Source organism: Crocuta crocuta, unplaced genomic scaffold (assembly GCF_008692635.1).
Source record: "Crocuta crocuta isolate KB4526 unplaced genomic scaffold, BGI_CrCroc_1.0 scaffold462, whole genome shotgun sequence".
NCBI classification, from domain to species: domain Eukaryota; kingdom Metazoa; phylum Chordata; class Mammalia; order Carnivora; family Hyaenidae; genus Crocuta; species Crocuta crocuta.
In genome coordinates, this window is record NW_027527437.1 from 255,021 (window position 1) to 263,252 (window position 8,232).

General features: G+C 33.4%; 1 pseudogene; it reads left to right on the forward strand.

Annotated features, from left to right (window-relative positions):
• Positions 1-5,477: 5,477 nt before the first annotated feature.
• On the forward strand, positions 5,478-6,582 carry LOC144228091 (cytochrome b-like; annotated as a pseudogene).
• Positions 6,583-8,232: the final 1,650 nt, after the last annotated feature.

Here is an 8,232-nt window from a genome sequence, read left to right on the forward strand (position 1 = left end):
TAAGGTGGCATCTTAATTATTTACCTTACGTTTGGGGCGAAAGAAAAAGTAAAATAATGAACCAATCCAGGCCTTTGATTTTTCTTTGCATGATGACCCAGGGTAAAATTTTATGTTTCTTACTATGATACTTTAAGGTAACACTTTAGGAGTTATTATTACGCTTCTAAAACTGAGAATGCTATTATTTCCAATGCTTGGCATGGAAATAATAAATGTGACTACCTCTCTCTGTACAGAGTCTGAGATCATCCTTCTTCATTCTTTGACAAGTTCTTGGCAATTTCAAAAACCACTGTGAAAACCTTTCCAATTCTATGACCAATTAGTCCCACTTATCCTTATCTCCAAAATCCTGTGTGTAAACTCAGTCATCCATTTACATGATCATATCTTAGATCTTGTCATGGACCAGTGGCAGCACCCACTCAGTAATCTCTGCCTCAGACATCCCTCTCTCTAATTATCATCTATGAGCATTTATTCCTCTTCATCAAATTAACTTCCTTGTCCATACCATCTAATACCCTGACTCCAAGAACTCATGCCACCATGATCTTCTACCTACTGACTCTACCATTGTTCACTCTCAGTGATCTCTCCTTACTTGTCATGTGTACCTACCCTAGATAACATGGCTTGTATTTATAGTATATTGATTTTCTTAACTTAGAAACTGAAGCTCAAAGGGGTTAAATATCTTGCCCAAGTGGTCATAGCATTCACAATGAGATTTTTCCAACAGCAAAATCTTGATTTGTTCTTTTTAACTATTGTAACACAGTTCAGGAGGATAAATAGCAGCTACATCATTGGTTTTCAAACCTGGATGCACATAAGAGTCACGTGGGGAGCTTAAAATATGCCCTGATCTGGTGTCCTGGTCCTCCTCCTGTTCACCTCTGTCCTGATGCCCACATTCACAATTTTTTTCTTGAGGTTCTTAATTTTGTTGTTTTAAGACCTCCCTCCTTCTTGGAAAATCTGATAAAATCCATAAACCTTCTCAACTGACAAATGCTCACATACACAAAAGGTTGCCTGCAACTTCAGAGGACTTCGTACCATCCAAAACACATACAATGAATAAAAAGTTAAGAGCTCTCAAATTATTTCCCAGGGATGAATCAGGTCTTGTGGATTTCTGAATATTACACAACATTAGGAGTCAATCTTAAGAAAAATAATTCAAAATTATAAATACACTTAGTAACAAGACCTTTATAAAGGCCATTATGAGAGGCCTTTGAGCATAAGCTTCATTGGCTTCATGGTTATTCCACTTCTCACTGTACCATGCTGCCTTCCAAAGCAACTATTCATAATCTATCTTCCCCCACACGCTGCAAAAAAGAAGCCACTCAATAATTTGGGTAAATTAATGAATAGGGGTCATTGAATCTGAGGGAACTATTCAAGAGTTCCCTACAGGCTAGATTTAGGGACAATGTACCTAAAAAATACCTATTCCCACTGTACTTTGATGACTCAATATATTTCTTCATGTATTAATGACTTTTTTAATATGCCTTTTAAGTAGTTCCAGGGACAGGTACTTAACTACTAAATCTAAGACAGTATTAAAAGTAACATGACTAAGAATATTCATAAATAGAAAATCTACTTCTTTAGTGTTTTCCTTTCATGATTTAGAAATTATTGCGCATAAAATTCTACCATCCCTGGTCCCAGTGATCAGGAGTTCAACATCATTTGCTAAACCCCATCCTTGATGTAGCTTATAATACAGTTCAATATTTTGTACCTACCTCTTACAATTTATTTTTCATACTACTGTCCTAGCTCAGGAGTTTGCCTGGAAACAATAGCCTTATTCCTGATCTCTCTACTTCCAGTGTCTTCTTCCAGTATTCCATTTTTCATCATGTAAATTATTTTATTCAAAAGCTGCTCAATTCATTCAGAGGCACAGCTTTGATCTTACCATTACTTATTTAAAAATTCTTTATAGTATTATTAAAACACTTAACTATAATATATATTAAATGTTTACCATATGCTTGGCACTTGTCATGCATTTTATTCATTTATTCATAATGTCAAAATCATTAAGTATTTTTATTACCCTTACTTTACAGATGAGAAAAAGGAGTCCTAGAAGAGTCTGACTTCATACAAACTCTGAGGCAATACTAAGTGCAAGAGTCAGGAATTAAACAAGATCTGTCTTACTTTCAAACACTGTGCTTAACCTTTACATTAATCATTATATGTTAAAAGCTAAATATTAAATATTTGACTTCATTTTGCTTTCCCAAGCTTATTTCCCACAGTACAATATCATAGCACTTCCAGCGATGCCAGATTGAACTACTTTATGTTTACTATCCTTATCTTACCATTTTCCATCTTTAGGACTTTATCTATCTTTTTCCTGGACTTTCTATTAGTCCTTCTCCTATATTCAAATCCTACAAATTCTTAAGAACCCACCACAAATTCCAAGTGCTCTAAAAGCCATTTCCTGTTTCACTTCTGAAATAATCCCCTTCCACTGAACTGCCATGCCCTTTCTTCATTCTGTATACACTATCTAAATCAGTATTTTACCTTATACTTTATTTTTGTCTTTGATGGTGTGTTCACTTCTTTGTCTATATCCTATGTGAGCTCCTAGAGGACAGAATGTTCATCTGATTTATCTCTGTGTGCTTCAAAGCACATAGTATCTTCTCCCTAGCAGACGTTTAATAAATATTGTTGAAAGAATGGAGCAGCATAGACAAATGTTTCTTTCACTCTGTAAATCTTACTGTATTAACTTCTACTGGCCTATAGATCCAAGACACATTCAATATCTTCCATGGGCTCTTATATCCAAGTGCTATAATCATTTAACTGTAGAAGAGATCATTCATTATTCATAGTTCCATTGAACAATAGCCATTATATCCTGACTTCTACAAGCATTTCAGGGTTTATTTGATTTCCTACTATCATTATCACTCACTTAACACTAACTGAAGGACAATACCAGAATGCCTATTCAATATAGATAATACTGTAGTTTAGAGCTGCCTTGAGGTTATAATCCAGCATTACAGGGAATCTGTGGGACCTTGAAAACTTCAAGAACTGACTTTGGGTTCTAATTGGGCTAGAGGAAAGCAATACAATAAAAATAAAATAAAATGGTAATGGCAGAGTTAGTGATAATTGAAGTGACTTCCTATATTTTTTGTCTAACATAGAATAAACAACAGGTGTATTGGGGTCTGGCTTTTCTCTTGACTTCTTGACATTTGAGCCTAAAATCATAAAGTTCAACTTATACATACAATGGGAAGTGGGGAAGTAACAATCCCTTTTTAATATAGTATTGCTCAGCTTCTGATGAGTTCTAAATCACCTAGATGTTCTGAAAGTTAAACAAGAGGTTTTAATTCTGGATCTATGTGTTTTCCAAGGTTTCTATTAGTTATCCTTAACTTCTTAACCTCAGAGTGGATTTAGGAGTTTGATAGGCTTAAACCAAAACTTTAGAGGAACATTTAAAAAGTTTTGGGTATGTTTAGATTTTGAAAAAAATTGTAAGCGCTGAAGAGTGCTTCTGAAACACAGAACAAACTGTCTGTTTTAAAACAAAATTTTATCCAGGTCTTTGAGTCAATACAAACAGTGAGGTCCATTTGAGATTCTAATTGTGATTCAAAACCAACCTATACTCTGAGTTTATCTATTGAAATGGAATATTCTTTTGTTTATTATTTTCATATTATCATGTGAATATTATCATTTATAATTTGATATGTTTACAAGTTTATGTATTTTTCAAAATTATGGTTAGTCACAAAGCAATGTCATATGCAGTCTTAAATATTCTTAAAATGATAGATGTTACAAGCAACAAATAGATAGAAACTGGTTAATATTAATGATTTCAATATTTTATTACAAAAATAGAATCATATTTTACATATTATCAATCTCAAATGTCCTTTTGTATTATATTAGATAGGGCCCATAGCGAAATCCTTAAGCTAAAAGATGAAATGCCACATTTATACTGTTAAGTGTAATTTGTACATTAAGATTTAATCTACTGTTTGACAATTTTAAATTGAAATAAATATTAGGTATTTACAACTTTTAATAAGCTAAGAATATATTTTTTTCTCATCTTAGGTTCTGTAACTAGAGAAAGGTGTTACAATGGCCAAGTAATAATTTTATTAAAAATCAGACACAATGCCACCAATAATGTATAACCTCCAGCTACTACAGAAATAACTATTTTTTAAAGAATACAAGAATCTCATCACTGTAGTACTATCACCTGACATGCTTATCTTCTCTGCCTGCCTACACAGAAAAGTGACAGGACAGTAATAGCACCTAATAATTCTACATCTGATGCACTGTTCTAATGTTTCTCCTGTGTTAATACAGCCTTCCCTTGACTTCACTGTGAAAATAACCCACTCCTAATCGACTCTATTAAATGGCTTTTGATCAGAAGTATCTTCACTGGATTCTTAATTTCCAACAATATTACTCCAATGACTATTCCACAGATAACCATGCCTTATTATCTGAAATTAACAGTGCATGCTGTGACTATTCTATGTTTTATTCTGGCAATTGAACTCAATCTTATATCACAAAATCCAAAATTTGATCACCCTTCAAACCAATTCAAATTCTCCCATGGTATTTTTCAACCATTATATATCACCTTCTACTATTCATGAATTTATCAGCAAGTTAAAAATCACTATTACTAGACTTAATCTTATTAGAACCAAATTCATCTACTTCCAGATAAAAACTTCCACACTAATTTGTGATCAAGATGGCCTGATTAAATTACATTTCTTCTCCTTATTCATTACATTAATCTTAAGCTTATCCCTATTTAATTTATATATAACCTCCATAATAAGCAGAATGAATAAAGACCAGCCAGTCACAGCTGCCAGTCAAGTCCCACATGTATATAACATAGTAATCCCCATAGCTTCCCCACTAAAAAAAAATAATCCAGTATCTCCAGGATCAAAAATTACTTAATCCCCCAATCCTTTAAATTCAAAGACAATTTTCACTTTACCATCCTTCAAGATATTTAAAACCACTATACCCTCTATCAACAATTCTGAAAAATAAAATCCCCAAGATGGTCATATTAGAGGGTCAAATCTCAGGATAATGCTTACTATGCCATAGCCCTTATAAATCCAAACAATGGCCAATATACTCCCCCACTCTGAAATAAATCTTTAAAAATATTAAACATAAAAAATACACCAAAATGTATTATAATTTCACAATTCCTCCACTCATTATCAATCCGAGTCTACCATAAATAGGTGAAAATTTCAAAAACCCTAGAAAAGTAAGCACAAAGCTAGTACTTAGAACAAATTCTCATGTGAAATTTACCCATAACCAGTGACATGAAAAATCACCACTGTATTTCGACTATAAGAACATTAATGACCTAGTGAAACTCACTAATCAAGATTTTTAACAACTCTTTCATTGACCTACCAGCCTCAACAAATCTCTCTCAGTATGATAAAAGTTTGGGTCTCTTTTAGGAATCTGTTTAGTCTTACAAATTTTAACAGGGCTGTTCCTAGCTATACAGTATACATCAGATATAAGAAATGCTTGTTTATCAGTAAGCTATACCTAGCAAGACATAAATTATGGATGAATTATCTGATTTATGTACACTAACAACCTCCCTATTTTTCATCTGCCAATTCACCCACATGGGATGAGGTCTATACTACAGATATTATACCTTCTTAGGAAGGTGAAATATTGAAGTTATCCTGCTATTCACAGTAATAGCCAGAGCAGTTATAGATTATTTTCTACCATGAGCCCAAATATCCTTCAGAGAAGCAACAGGCATCACAAACCTGTCAGCTGTCCCCTACATTAGCACTAGTTTAGCAGAAGGAATCTGGGGAGGATTTTCAGTCGACAAAGGCAGCCCCACCTGATTCTTCACTTTTGCTGCATCTTTCCATTAATCATCTCAACCCAAGTAGTCATGCAATTATTATTTGTCCCAGGAACAGGATCTTACAAAGCATCATGAACTTCATCCAACAAAGATAAAATTCCATTCCACCATTATTACACAATCAGACATCCTAGGAGTCGTATTACTAATTTTGGTGTTATCCAAGATAGTATTATTTTCACTTGATCTCCTGGAGACCTAAACAATTATACTCCAGCTAATCTCCTAAATACTCCTCCACACATCAAGCTGGAACAATATTTCTTATTCATCTACTCAATTCTGTGATCCATCCCTAATAAACTGGGCAACATATTAGTCCTAATTTTCTCCACTGTAATCCTGGCAATCAGCCTTACTTACACTTCATATATAAAAACAACAAAACATAATATTCCGGTCTCTCCGTCATATTCCTATTCTGATTACTTGTAGAATATCTATTAACACTAACATGAATAGAAGGACAACCAGTTGAACATCCATTCATAATTATTAGCCAACCAGCATCAGTTCCGTATTTTCTCTTTATTCTCTTAGTTATATCAATCACAAGCATTACTGAAAACAAATTTCTAAAATAAATAGTATTTGTAGTCTATTTATTACTCTAGTCTTATAAAGCAGAAAAGAGGAGTAATATTTCTTTCTAACACTCAGGAAAGAAGCTTCAACTCCATCATCACACCCAAGACTAAAATTCTACTTAAACTACTTCCTGGAAACTTGTGCATGAAAAGAGAAGCATTATTATCATGTACTATATCTGTACCAAAAAATAGATCATAAATCCTCCCATAACTATGTAATTTGTGCATCCAGTGATCTCATGTATAAGTACATATATTCTATCATATATAAGGCACTCTAAGTATAATCACACATTCACAATTTATCCCATGCATATGATACTGAGTAATACCTACAATGGTATATTGTCCATACATTATAAACCCCTTGAATAAGCAGCACAATTAACATGATTCATATTACATAGCACATAAAATTATTGGTTGTACATACCTCAGTAAGTCAAATCATTTCTAGATAACATGCCTATCATAACTGATAATCATGCTTAATCACAAAACTTCAGGAAACTAGCAACCTTTTCACAAATGTGTACCTCTTCTTACTCTGGGCCCATAACATTTGGAGGTATGTAGAAATTAACTGTATCTGGAATCTTGTTCTTACTTCAGGACCACCTTACCTAAAACTACCCACTCTTTCCTTTTAAATAAGGCTTTTCAATGCACTAATGACTAATTGTCCCATGGGACAATTGTCCCATGACTAACTGTGCCATGCATTTGCATTTAGTAAGTATTTTTTTTAATTTGGGAGTGATGTATCTCAGCTAGAGCTTTCAAAGGGCTTAACACAGTCAAGCAAACTGTAACTGAGTTTAAACAATTATTTGCCAATATTATAAACCATAAGGTATAATTCAACCAACGGTTACTGAACATAGAAGAATCTATGTATACACAACATGCATGCTTATCAAATAAATGATTAGCTTAGAATATCCTTTATCCTGTATAAACCTTATATTGTAAATATTTATTAGCTATCTTGCCAAATCACAAAAACAAGATTAAATATACAACATATAAAGCTTATCTTTCATCTCATATATATTTTAATTACAGGTAAAATATTCACACTCCTGACCTTACAAATTAAAACCCCACTTAAGACTATTTTAAATCCTTCCCTCTGATGCCAAGATGCCATTTTAATCCACAAAACACCCATAGACAAACATCTTCCTAGATTGGATTTTTTAATCAAAATAAGATCACGTTAAACTAAATAATAACTTAAGTATATTAAAAATTCTTCACCCTAACAGAGAAAAATATTCCAGTTTGACAAGTAATTCCACTATATATAAACTTGCTATTTAAAGGCATAAATCCCAATAAACAGGCACCCTCATCACCTTGCCTACTTTGCCAGTCTCTTATCTTTAGTTTTTATACTTGCGTCACTAAGCCTTCTTTCAGTTTATACTACTCACTCTTGCCTTCCACAGGACCTTTGCAAATGCTACTATCTCTGTTTAGTAGATACAATCTGCTCCTAGTTTCCTCTGTGCTTTTCACTTAGTTAACACATGGTCTTCTGCAATCTTGACCTGGCAACTTTCTTCCTCCAAGTACACCTCAAGCAACTTTCCTTAGAGCTATTATGTGATTATGTAACTCTCCCTCAAAGCATGTATATGA